Source organism: Passer montanus, unplaced genomic scaffold (assembly GCF_014805655.1).
Source record: "Passer montanus isolate IOZ18808 unplaced genomic scaffold, ASM1480565v1 scaffold91, whole genome shotgun sequence".
NCBI classification, from domain to species: Eukaryota; Metazoa; Chordata; class Aves; order Passeriformes; family Passeridae; genus Passer; species Passer montanus.
The window spans coordinates 162,352-176,672 of NW_024374479.1; the positions used below are offsets into that span (position 1 = coordinate 162,352).

General features: G+C 34.7%; 1 protein-coding gene across 7 annotated transcripts in view; it reads left to right on the forward strand.

Moving 5' to 3' along the window:
- MCTP1 (multiple C2 and transmembrane domain containing 1) overlaps window positions 1-14,321 on the forward strand; it is a 215,445-nt gene that overhangs the window by 122,954 nt on the left and 78,170 nt on the right. The window contains exon 17 of one of the 7 annotated variants that reach the window (XR_005626156.1): window positions 1,238-5,873. The exons of the other annotated variants lie outside the window; for them this stretch is intronic. The gene's annotated coding sequence lies outside the window, so the exon portion shown is untranslated. Of the gene's footprint in view, window positions 1-1,237; window positions 5,874-14,321 lie in introns of those variants that run through there. 7 annotated transcript variants of the gene reach the window in all.

The window sequence follows — 14,321 nt, forward strand, 5'->3', positions numbered from 1 at the left end:
GTGAAAATAATAGTGTCCCTAGCTTTTGATTAAGTGTTAGCTCTCTTGCACATACAACATTTAGTTCTGGAGTTGTCAATTAATTAATTTAAAAGGAAACAAGATTTAAAAGAACTGGTTCCTAGAAGGATATGAGACAGCAAAGCAATTTTTTAAATTTACTGAGCTTTTCCTCAATAAAAAGGGAAACAATCACTACTGTGTATTTTGGAAGCAATGTCACTCAAAGAAGAAAAACGAAGGTTATGTTTCCAGAGAGATCTGATATGATACCATCAGGGGTTGGAATGCATTTTTTGTAATTATTACGTATTTTCCTTATTTTTTGACACTGTAATTGTAAGAGAATCAGAATTCCACATCTGTTAAAAAACTTGTCAATGTTCCCATTGTGGATACCATTATTGAGGATACAACCCTCAAATGGCTTTTTTTCCTAAACCTAGGTGAAATGTATCTTCAAATTGTCCTTGCAATCTCTTGTCTAGAATTTGAAATTTGAATAAGTGCTGGTAAGGTAGAAAAGCTTTTCTTATCTCCCAAAAAAAAGCCTTTCCAAAAATTGTTGTTGCTGTCAAAACTGCCTGTTGTCAAAAGAGAGATATGTAGAGGTAAAGTGACACGGCAATGGCAAGGCCAGGAACAAGATTAATTTCTGATGCATGTTACACACATGTGTAAGAGTCTTTCAGCTTTTTGTCATCTGTATCCACACCAACAGGTTAGAAGAATAAGTGGACAGGACTGCTGTGGGGTTTGGTGGTGTTTTTTTTCCAAAGTAAAGCAGACAAAAAGAAAAGTGCTCTAAGTTCTGTTTTCTCTCCCCCTGATTTTCTATATATCAGCAGAACTAATGTTGGACCTCTTCAAAGTTACAGTGGAATTTAAGCATTTTATAACACTTAGCTATCCTTTTTGCCAGGCTTTAGAAGGTGGAATAGGAAAGAAAAAAATAACAGAACCTGGTATATAGGACCAAAGAGATCCATTAGCCATTAATACTGAAAGAACATACCAGCACCAGCTATGATTAAAAATACACCTCTTACCTATAACAAATAAGTAATGATAGTGGTGTGGAAAAACTGGTGTTATCAGTCCATTTCTTTTGTTTCATAAATTGTGTGTTTGCAAATCTGATACAAAGATAGACTTAGGAATATTTGTATATGTAAAAGCCTCTTTAAATATTTTATTTTGTTTATAAAAAGTCACTTTCATTTTACTTTCTTCACAGAGTGACTGCATACTTGTGAAACCAGTCTAACACTGAGATTTATTGTCCAACACAGACCTGTGCCATTTTCAGTAATGTAGAGCATCCTGTGTGCCGTCCAGCTGCTGTCCCAGAAGAGTATGTGTCTCTCTTAGGTTCTCTGTCATTTCTGCCATTACCATCCAGGTGACTGGGGTGCCCACCCAAGGGTGTCTAAAATGGCACTAGCTCTACCTTTAAGCATTTTAATTGCTCCCTTAGGTGTTTATTTTTCCTGCATATACATTTTAGTACGTAACTAGATGCTGTTCTTAGTTTCTGCATAATCTTATATGTGTCCCCCACACATATGCTGTGTGGGGAATTACTTTCCTTATTTTGTGTTTTATCAAACAGGAGTTGACAGCAGCATAAAACATTGGTATCCCATGTCTTAAACTCTTCCTTCAATACTATACCATTTTTCCCACATATTCTCCTTAGAAAGCTGACAATATTCTGGAAATATTTAACTACCAAATCTTTTTGAATGCTATTATAGCTTGATACTCCAAAAGGTCTGTTTAGGATTACCTAAAAAGTTCTAAAAACAAGCTTAGATTTCCTGTTAAGACAGTAATGTGACTAAAAATCTGGGCAGCCAATTAGTGTGAGTTGCAGTCTTACTATGCAGGATGCTTCTGATAACCCAAGGTAAGTACAAGACAGTCCTCCACTGCCTGGTTTACTGGAGGAGTAGCAGAGTGGACCACTGGGCTCACAGAGACGGCTTGCATTGCATCACCAGTTCTTACTTGCCCTCTCCTCATTGCATAAAAAAGTATTGAATTAAAAACTTTGCACTTGAAGGAATTCAGACATCATTGACACTGAATTTGGATAATTACTAAGTAGCTTGGGTATTCTAAGGTAGTTGTGTACCCTATCATCCTCCAGTTCCCTGAGGTGCCATTTCACAGTTATCTCAGAAGATCTTGGCCATTTAAACTTTCATGACTTAGATACTGCACATGGTTGAGTTATAAGACATCTTTTTCATCATCTTTTAATGATAAGTATTATGAGAACCAACACATTATAAAGTCACATTACAGAGTGTTTTACTTCCTTTTTGTTTTAGTAGGAATGGGTATTATAAGGTTTGTTTTGAAATGAAAGAACTGTAGGACACACTGATTTCTCTGGGCCATTCAGTAGTTAAAATAATGTCATGTTATGGGTTTGCCAAAAGTAGCAGTGTAGTAAAGAAGCAGATATGTTGTGTTTTGGTAAAAAAACCCCTCAAGTAAGGTAAATCAGACAGAGAAGCAATTGTTTCAAATTTTTTTGAAAATACAGTGTGCAAAAGGCTTAGAAAGGACAGAAATTAAATTCAGAAATTAATCTACCAGTTTCTTCCTATTGCTCCTTAAGGAATCTTCAGTGTACTTATTCCTGTAGAGTGGTTGTTTCTTTAGTAGGTACATAGCTGGTAGGGGATGACATAAGTGTCACAGTGGAAGAATTTTCAATGTGCTGGATTTTACTGGAGTAAAAACACTTTAGACCATTTTGTAACATATCAGATATGCATAAGAAATATATTTATATTGCTTATATTGCTTAACTCACAATTTTATAATTTCAGTTTTGGTAGCTGAATGGGAAATCCAGGCTGTTAACATAGAAAAAAGCCTTAGAGCATAGGTTGTGTCTGCTATATGTGTGCTACATAATGCTATATGACTAACAGTAATTGCTTTTTTATTCATGATGTAAGTAAAGCCTTAAAAAACAAAACAAAACAAAACAAAACAAAAACAACCCTAAGTCATCATTGCAAAACTTTACATATGAAGTTTTGTCTCTTTTTCCTAAAGAGGAAGTGTCTGCCACACCTAGCTTTATCCTATGTTTTTAGCAAAAGAGAGATGCTGCATGCTTCCCATTCCATAAATGTATGGTTTGGACCTGGAAAGTGTTTGAAAGCTTGTTTTGTTCTTGTAGATCCCTGGTGGGTGGTGATGCTGTTTGTGGTGATGATGATACCCCACATGTGAGGTGGACTTGCAATGCAAGAAGCTTTGTTTCCAGTGCAACTCCACTGAGATATGTAGGGAAGTCCTGTGAAAGCAGTGGTCTTTTACAATCGTTTTTTTTTTGTCAGACAGGGAAATTCCCTTGTGACAGAGTGTGAAAAAGCCGTAGCACTAGAAATTGTCCCTTATATGGAATAACAAGTCTGTGTACTGAGCAGACGGTTTTAATGTCAAGGGGACAAATCTCTGAAGGGCGCTGTTGCAGAAAAAAACACTTATGAAGTTTAAAAAGTTTGGATATTTTTACTTTTCTGCTAAATTATGTATGACCTATACAGCAGTTTATTAGCATAATTTTTATTGTATAGTGTCAGTCAAGGTTAATGAGGTTTCCACTCAGGTTGTTTTCCATCCCTGAAAGATTAAAACATTTTCCAAAAACTAGTGCTTTCCTGAACTACTTGTATATGTGCTTTTCTCCTATCCCTCCCAAGGCAGCACCTAAAGATCTTGGTGACAAAGGTGAATCATACAAATTACTATCCAGGCACAATGTTTTCTTAAATTTCTCAGATAAAGGCCAAACATGTGTTTGCAGTTTTGTGAAGAAAATATTCTTGTAGCTTTAGCCACACCACTGGTAAAGCCTGCATGTTTGCAATGGTCCATCTTGCACAGTAACTTTTTGTACTGGTCATGACAATATTAAGAGGAGCAAAAACTGCCTCAAAGATCATTTTAATCAAGCATCAGTGTATGAAACAGTGTCGTCTAGATAGTTTTTTAATACAAGTATCATGCTTAAGTGATTTAACTTCTGCAGGAAAGAAGAATTTCAGTTGACCTTGAAGTAAAAAGCCTGTAAATGTCATAACCATTTGTTTGATGAAAGCAGGTTTTTTTCTTCTTTTTTTTTAGCTTATTTACTCTTAGAAAGAAAAAAAGGACATGTTTATACATGCAATCTGTTCAATATTTTGCAATAAACAAGGTGACAATTTAAAAAGTATTGTTTATTTTGGGTTCAGTGGCAGATTGTATTTATTCCAGGGTAAGTATTAACACCAGTAGAAATAACTAGAGCTGGGACTCCAATTGTTACTGAAGAGAAAAAACAATTGATCGCTGTAAACCAAATGGCTGTAGCTGATGTTGAATAGACTTACAACTGTATGGCAGATCTGTGAGTTTGTACATTTTCATGAATAAAATCTACACTATTACTGTTGCTCTGAAGTTACAAGAAACAACTGCTTTCCAGGTATACAAGTACTGTATGGAAAACCCACTGATTTTCAAAAATAGAAAAATTAACATAATTTAGTCTTATTTATTTGGTATTGACCACCACTCTCACAGCTGTTATTAGCACTACAGAGTTAAAACTGGTATTGTGTCATTGGAACTTTTGGTATTACCTTACCTTTCTCCTCAGTTCTTAAGTGCTTGTGACTGTTTAGCTGTTCTCACTCTGATTCTTCCTGGTGCTCATTTACAAGGCAGAGAAAAAAATCTCTTCCTTATCTCAGACCAGAAGGCACAGGTGCATGCATTTGAATCTTTATTTTCCAATGAGAAATCTTTCATTTTCCAGGAAAAGTCTGTTTTTAAAATTAAAACCAGCTAATTCCTTTGAAAGTGGGTAATCAATACTGTAAGGGATACCAATAATGTTTATAAAAGCATGTTTTCCTTTAAAAAGAAAGAGTGACTAATTTTTGTTTCATATACAGTATTCTTAATAATACCAGCAGATAATGTATTCCTTTAACATGAGTTAAATTTAAAGGTAGGTTTTTTAATATTTGCCACCATATTAATAATTACTTGCTTAAAGCTTGTTAGCAGAGGGAGTCTGAGTTAATAAACACTTTGTAGCATTAGTGTATAAAACACAGTGTACTTTTCCCAAGACAATGATTACCAGCATAAGACCACATTAACAACACCTAATGCTTGTTCCTTAAATGTGCTTGATTTTCATCTCTACGAAATAGTATCAAAATATTGCAGCAAGTAAACATGGAAATGTATTGGAGTGATTTATTTTATAGTAGAGGTAACTAACGCCTTGCTTGAGCTTTGTTTCTGTATTACATTATTCTCTTCATAGCACTGCAGCTTCACATCAGCCAGAAAAGGGAATCTAATCCTGAAGCTTCTTTAACACAACTCCAGTGAAACACATTAAAAAGAAGTTATTTCTTCATTACAGTCCATTAGCTGGAAATTTGGAAAATAACTGCAGTGTGCTGGTAGGTCTTTATAATGTAGTAATTTCACATTCAAGAATTGCTTTGGCTGTAGTTTATGGAGTTTTAATATTCCTGCTTTGCTGCAAGTGTGCTTCAGATTTTCATTAGCTACTTTGATTTCATCAGTATAAGCAAGATACATCTCTATAAATTACTGATTTACTGGAACATGTTTCTTTGCTTCAGAGTTGAGAGCTCTGTCAGCCCCATCCAATAGATGGTGGGCCAGTCTGGAGTTACCTGCCAGAGCCTGGGCTGCCCACCCGGGTCAGGCACTCTTCTGCCACTCCACTGCACCACCTGCACACCTGCAAACTGAGACATGCCCCATTCAGCCCTGCAAGAACAGCTCTATTGTTGCCTTTTCTGAGGGAAAATTATTCCAGACCTACTTCTGAATTAAATGCAAGGCTGTTATTACTCAAGGGATGTTAGGCCTCACTGCTTTTTTGAGAAAACAAATTTGCTGTAACTTTATCTGTAATTTAGTAGCACTTGGGTGCAAATAGAGGTTACATTGTATAGAATAGGAGGCAGAAAGTAAGGGTTTGTTAAAGCCATTAAATGGTTGGGTAACCCTTGCATATCAAAGAGCGGCTGTATCAAAGCCAGAGGTTAAGTTAAAAAAAAAAATCAACCCAAACCACACACAATAAACAACGATCAAAAATCCAAACCAAAACAACCAAAAAAACCAAACAACAAAACCCCAAACCCCACAAAACAAACAAAATACAAAAAAAACACCAAAAAAAACCCCAACAACAACAACAAAACAAAGAAAACTCAACAACAAAAACCAACCAAACAAAAAAACCCCAACCAAACGTCAAGAAAATACATTCATTACAGGTTTACCATTAACCATCTATTTTGAACCTGTTTCAAACATAGAGTTAAAGTAAGATTTCTGTCTATATGGACAATATAGCAAAATTGCACATTTCCCAGAAGTTAATGTACATTTGCTTTGATCAACAGGCTACTCAGAGAACAGCCATGATAAAGGCTACTCAGCTCTTTTTCCACAAGTTTTCAGTTTGGTTTAGTTTTGCTTTCTTACAGTAAATGTAGCAGAGCTGTGCTGTTCTCAAGTGCCATCTTCTTGAAGAATATGATGTCAAAATTCTTAAATACACTTTCCTTTTTGTTAGTTGGTTCTTGAATGTCAGAATTTCATTGGAAGAACTCATACTGCTTAAAACCTTAGTCCTGTATGTGTAGCCATTGCAAATGATGCTATTGAGGCCAATCCAAAACAGTCAAGTATATTATTCCATCAAAGTCCATTTTTACAACCATGTGCTTGTTCACCACCTTACATCCTGATTAGGCAGCAAATGTGCTAACTCACTCTTTTCCTCTTTTTTATTTTTTTAATATTAAAAAACCCCAATTTGGTGTTAGGAGTTTGATCTTGCTGATCAGCAAAGTTAAAGTTAAGAACTTAATGTGCTTTCTAATCATCCGGCAGCTGTCATTAGTGAATGACAATGCAGCTAATCCCCCCTTCCTCCCCACCCCGACACACAAGCCTACTCCTCCATTCTCCCCAAAGCAGCAGCAGCCACCTCCGGGCACACTCTCGGCTGAAGCTGGGAGCAGGGAGTAGTATCTGACCTGGGATCTGAACCTGGGAAACTCTGGTTAGTATGCTTCATTGTCTACGGATCACTGCGCTCACCCTTCTGCTGCTTTACTTACAATGTCTAATATGTCTGATTTGAATTAAATTATTTTAATTAAATCATTCCACTGTTTCTCACAGTGCAAGACAGTTAAGAACTGTAACTGGTGGTGTTATAAATCAGGTGTTCCCTCTTGATTTGCCCAAAGTTATTAAGCCGAAGATTAGCATGGATTCTGGCATAGACAGAGCAAAAGGTGTATGTGAAAGGAGAGTCAGCACTTAAACTGGAACTGAGAGATACAGCAGTTACTTTTATAAGCACCAGAAGCATTCCTGCTGGTGTTTTTCTCTCAGCATTGTGCCACAAGCAATGGATTCACTGTTTGCAAGAAAGGCAAAAGGCTGAGAAGGGGGGTTTTGGTTTCTGGATGAAAATGATGTTCATCTTGGTTTGTCTCTCATTTGAGCAGTCCTGTCATTTACCAGTCAGAGAGTGTAATGAATGCTCAGCTGCATCACCAGACAGAGTTTTTCATAGATAATTCCTCAATAGCTGATGACACAGCACTGTGGTACTCTAAAGCTTGTATTTATATTATTTTCTGCAGACATTAATTCTTTCTCACATTCTTTCTATTAAAAATTGAAAAGTCTGTCTCCCTCACGATGCAGAGAAGAAAATAAAACCAAAACTCTGAAGAATTTCTAATGCAGGAGGAGTGTTTTAAAACGGGATGCCTGTGCTATAAAACGTGATTATTGACTAATTAATTTCTGTTGCCTACCTGGCAATGACAAATGCAGCACTTTTCTGAGACCACTTTAAGATCTGGCTGGTAAAACCAGCAACCCCAATATGTCTGAAGTACAGGACTATCTGCTTGCTCTGTGATGTATCTTATTTCTGCTGAATCTTGATTTTTAGAACTGATAGTCAAATATAAAATATATATCGGTTAAAAAATAACAGATTATTTCTGGGTCACTTTCAGTGTTGACCTGAATGAGGGGCTGCATTTTTTTAAAGTTAATGCAGTTTAAAAATAATTTTAAGTTTCCCAGCATGAAAAAAAGAAGTGAGATACTGGATTTGCAAACAAAAGCTTTGTTGGTTTATGACAAGTAATCCATCTTTTTGCATTACTGTAGCATTCTACCCTAGATAATTTTTCATAATTGGTAATTTGTGAGTTATATATGTTATCTATTCTTTTATGGGCCTCTAAATAGTGAATGATGTCAAAGGTCATCAAGCATTCATAAAGAAAATTATTTTATTTTACTTTTTCCATTTTGATCAGTGTTCTGAAGAACTCTGTGAACATTTCAGGGAAAAGTACAAAGGAAAAAATAATAGCCGTTTTCCTGCAAGGAACTTCATGCAAATTCTATTATAGCAATTCAAAGAAGAAATTAATTTTAGGACTACAGCATTTTATGAATATTTAGTTAATCAGTTATGATTTATCTAATCATGGTTGGGTTTTAAATGTTGGAAATGCTTGTATGGCATAGACATGCAGCAAAATTAAGAATATTTGCATGTGACTGAATCATTTTGAATTTTCCCCTGTCAGAAATATTTTTGTAGTAATCCATAAGCCATTGTTTTCCTTTCTCTATGAAACTAGGAGTGTTTATAGACATGTGCTATCCCTACTCTTTGGAAGAATTTAACATTGGCTATGGGTTAAGAAAATCTAACAAGGGAGAAAAAATATAATCTAAAATAATAGCACCAAAAAGGCATTACATTTTGATGCATTGATTTGTTACAGGAAAGTTATTAATAGAAGGATTTGAGCGTATCATTGAAAATTTAGTTACCATAATGAGAAATCTAGTAGGAACTTTTCTCTTTATTTCTGTTTCTCCAGCTACCCATGAACGTTACCACTAATGCTCATGGACTTTCTGATTGAAAATTGGGAGAATTCAATAGTATATTAATAAATTCAACTAGTGGCAAAGGCAACTTGAACTAATTTACAGACAACTATATAGGAGGCATTAAGTATTTTAAAATGAGTTAAATTTTAATTTCACAGTAAAGTTATTATGAACATGCTGCCACTTGTGTGGTTCTCTCTCTCATCAACAGTCACTTAAATGTACTCTGAAGTGTTTCATTATAATGAGATATTTATATTAAAAATTATTCAGTATTATCTTAATAAATAAAATAGAATTAAGTCTATTTAATTGTGATGTAATTATATTGTATGTAGAATAATGTATATGTAGAGTTACAGTAATGTAAACCTTTTCTTTACTCAATTTCTAAAAATATGAATAGGAATAGCTGATAGGTTTTGACCACAGCATTCTTGAAATTTCATCTGAAAATGATTAATAATTGGATATTTTGCATAATAATTTCAATCTAAAATCAGAAACGGTATGAATAGGATCTTGTCCTTAAGAGAGATTTTAGTTGCTTAAGAATAAAGCAAAAGATACGTATTGTTGCTGAACTCCCTTTTCGTCACTCTATAGCATACATCAGTACCATCTGTTCTTCCCTGAGCTTATTTTTCATATACTTTTAAGCTTATGTTGTGGTTTATTTCTTTGGAATAGTGTATTTGGACAAGCTGGAATTAGCTACTAATATATCTTAATTATTTCAGAAAAGTGCTTTATCTAGATTATCTGTTCATCTGAGACAGTAAACTAAGGCATTTTTTCAACTCATCAGATAATTGACTCTGAATATTGCAATTATTTGATACAAATAAAAATTTACATGGACATTTCCTTCCTAAAAGGAATTCAGAATTTGAACCAATGGACAGAAAAGAAAATCTCATTTTAAAATTCATGCTTTCATAGCACGGTAGGGATTCTAATATTTATATAATTGTACTTGTGAACAGGTGCTGTCTTTTTGTCACTATAGATATGAAAAATACAGCCTATAAATACAGAACTGCTGAATTATACATTTAAAAGAAAAAATATTCTCAATTATTACTCTATTATATAATACAAAATGCATTTAATAATATTTATATTTTTATTTTCTATTTTTGTACTACTTTTGAAACTGTTTCCCCCCTCCAAAAATGGAAAAGAAAAAAGGATGTCAGAATTTTTTTGAAAGGCAGAATATATTAGTTTTCAACTGCATGTCTTGCCTTAGTCTTAGCTGAAGGTAAATGCAAGAGAACACTGCTGCTACTGCTGTTATCATTATATGCTGGATGTATACTGCAGTATCATGTATAGGGTGGTGGGCACACCTTTGTTCCTAAAAGTTAACAAACAGAGCCTGTGCTTTTAAATTCATATAATTAAGTTCATTCAAATCAGCATGAATATCCCCAACAGTAAATCTTCACATATTTATAAATATTTGCCACATCTGATCTGATTGGGTACAAGCAAAAGAGGAAGAGAAAGCATGCTCTTAAATTAAAGCACTTTCCCAAGCATTTTTTCATTATCTCAAAAATACTGGACATACTATTGTTTTTAGGGAAGTGATTCTCAGTACAGCTGTGCACAGTTCAGTAAAATATTGTTTATACAAGTGGTGTAGGATAGATGTATATTTAATAGGATACAAATACTTCCTGACTGTCACTTAACTGTATTTTTAAGACCAAATATAAATTTTGATATTCAGATGTGATCTTTTGATAGTTGTGGCCAAGTTTATTTGTCAAGAAAAACATGCCTGAAATAAGTGTATCAGAAGACCATACAGATTATTTGATGTTTGTTGATTAAAAAAGAAAGCCTCTTTTTTTTTTTTGGTTGCTGTTGTTGTTGTTGTTGTTGTATTGTAACTGATTTAAATAAAAAAACCCAGGAAAATACAGAGACCATTGTAATATTTAGAGTTAAATTGTGTTGACTGAAAATCTTTGATATTATAAATTTTTAAAACTTTGGTAAAACATGTTCTTTATCCTGAAATTAAAAGGTATTTAGTTTAGTGGTAATGCTAATTCAATTATATTTCCTTATAAAATGGGATCCTTCTTCCTGAGCTTCCCTGCATGTCATTCTCTGCTCAAGCCTGTAGGTAGCACCTTTGCATCATACAAAAATCATTGCCTTTCCTGAGGGACAATTACTATTTAGGTGGGAAAGATTTACTTGTGCAGACCTCTAAATGTAGCTAGTACTATTTGCATAATTTCCAGACTTTGTTGACAATATGTGGTCTTAAAACAGCAGATCACTCTCATGAGGTACCTCAGATGTACAACATTCTCTCATAACTATTTGTTTTAATGCACTGTCCATAAGGTATTAATAACCGAGCATAATTCTCATAATTCTCACATTTTCTTTTCTGTTCTGTAAATTAAATTATATTAGAGGTCTCTTTCATCTGCTGAGTAAGGTAAACTCTGCACATTTAACCAATTCATCCTTCTCCCTTTGGGCTTGATCCATCACTTACAACAGTCATCAACTAACCTGGTGCTGGCTTGATGGTCAGAGAGTTGCACCAAAACCACTGCAATGCAGGATCAGGCTACCCCACAAGAATACCAGCCTTGCTGTCAGTACTGGGGAATGACTCATTACCAAGGCTGCTATTACTTGCTTCTTCAACTTCAACATGCAATATCAAAAAAAATTAACATAGACATTATTTTTAAATCTGCAAACAAATGTTTGGAGTTTAACATTTCTTTTTCTCCCCCTCAAGTATATGCATCAGTATATCACTGCTTCCATTTCTAGAACCCACTGATAGCATATCATCTCTTAAAATGAGTTTGTTTTCCTTTGGAGTTGCTCTTAGGTCACATAATGCAGAATGTCTTTAGGCTTATTATTTTTCTCCTAAGAGGTCATAACAAAGAAGGTCTGGTTGTCTATCACTCTTACCCATGATCACAAACATGCTGAATAAAACTGCTGAGATTAATTTGATTTTACTGAGATTGTGCTTAGTTTTAGTGAGAGTCAGTAAATAGAAAATAAATAGATAAATAGAAAGAATAAATAGAAAATAAAAAGAAAAAATCATACAAGCTCTTATTAAGGTGCAAGCTAATGATTTTATCTCTGTGTTGGATATTTGAGAAGGGAACATGGAATGTCTGAGAAAGACTCCCATGAGCAAGATGATTTTTAATCGTATTGTCTGAATGCTTGGTTGTGTATTAGAAGAAGAAAAGTGTGATGCAGGTGGGAGGGAACAACCTTTGACACACTGTAGCAGCAGAAAAACATCAGGACTATCAGCATGGGAGTTTCCAGCCTTTCCCTTTCTCACTAGAATAGAAGGCATTTTTGTTGTGGATGAGGGAAGCACGGATTGAATTCCCACATGCACTGAGCCACTCTTTGTCTGGGTTGGGTTTTTGTTTTGTTTTGTAAAATGCAAACCTTTTCATCTTTCAAATTGCTACACGAATTCAAGCAAGCATTAAAAAAAAAATGGAGAGGAAAGTATGTTTTATTGGTTGTTTTGCCTGAGCAAAAGCTGCATGGTTAACAAGGAAAGCTGACTTGTTTCTGAAGGCACTGCTTTAATTTGTCATGTCAGTCGCCAAGTTAGAAATGCACTTGCTGTCCATAGCAAATGCTCATATTGTAACTCATAAGGCATGAGAGTAATTTCCCAGCTTGGGGCACCAAGGAAAGCAGGACCACATAATGACTGACTGTTGTCAAAACAGAACATATACTGTGTAGAGAGAAGAACGAAAAACATTAACACAAGGAAAGGAGGCAATTCCATCTAATACACATTTGAAAAAATCTTGGTTTAGTAATAGTTTATTTTTTTACTTTGCTGTTGCATCCTCACAGCACTACACATCTCTACATCAGGTATTTTGTATGCAGGTCATACACAGCTATATATTTGTATAGCAAGGAAAAATTAAAAGTGTACACAGGCATGGCTGGTATGTCTTTTGTTTGTTTGTTTTTTTGGGGTTTTTTTGTATATTACTTTCTCTTTTTCGATTCTCATTGTGTGAAAGAATAAGGCTACATTTATTTTCTACCTAAGCATGATAGAAAACTGTTCAGTTGCTTGTCTGGAGGATGAGCTGCAAGTTTTATTTTTTAACTTTTTCATTGTTAGATAGTTATATATAAAAATCTGTTGGGTTCTGTGACAGAAAGATTACAGAGAAATACATATATATTCCTTTACAATAGATTCCCCTAAACTTTGAAAATCTCAAGGGTATAAACAATTATCTTATGATAAAATTATGCTACAATGGTAATAGATCAATTTTGCTCTGTTCTATTCTGTCTTCCTTCTTTTTTAGGTGAACTGACTGGTCTTTAAGAATTATTCAGGAGATAAATACTATGTAGCTGTCGTTGAGCAGGTGATATGGCAGTGCAAAACTTGCATTTCACAGATATCAATAGCTTAGGAATAGTATCTTAAGAAAAATAGACATTTTCAATGTTTGAAGTAATTTAAAGTTTACCTGGTAATCTATTTTAAAAATTTCTGTTCCATGATGACATTCTACTTATTAGATCAAGCTCTTTTTCAGTAAAGGACAGACTCAGTACATGTGAATGTGCTTGCCTGAAATATACCTTCTTTTGGGGAAGAATATCTTCTATTATCAGGAAAGTCTACTGAGCAAATAACATGCAATTTGTCACACACATCAAATTTTCAAAGGAAAAAATGGGAATGCAATAATGAACTTTCATGAGATATTGTACTTCTTCTTTTAATGTATTTTTGTTTTTGAGTTCTGACATGGATAAACATTATTGACATACTGTTTTAGGGGATTACTAGTACTACTTTGTTCTACAATGTGAAAAACCCACAGCCGAATTCTGTTCTCATGAGGCTATTTTTACATCAGGGTTTTGCCTGTGTTTGATTCTCCACTCGCTTACACCCTTTTTAATAAAATTTTAGGCATTTTGTTGCTGAGCCTAGTTTGCCAGGGCAGATTGAAAGTCGATGAGAAAGAATGTTTTAGAAATGAGGCTTTCATTCATTTAGGTGGGTTCTAACAGGATATTGAAGTCTCTGCTTTCTGGATTCCTGTCATTGGGAAGGCGTGGCTGGGTTTCCACCACCACATGCCTTTTTGTCATTTATGTTTACAGTCCCCACTAAGAAGGGGGTTTCCATTTCCTGCTGTTGGGGTGCTGTTGCCTGAATTAGAGTTGTGAGTTAAAAATTTAAGAGAAGACAACTGAAGAGGCTTACAGCGAGCTCTTTGTCACCTGAAATAGTTCATTTT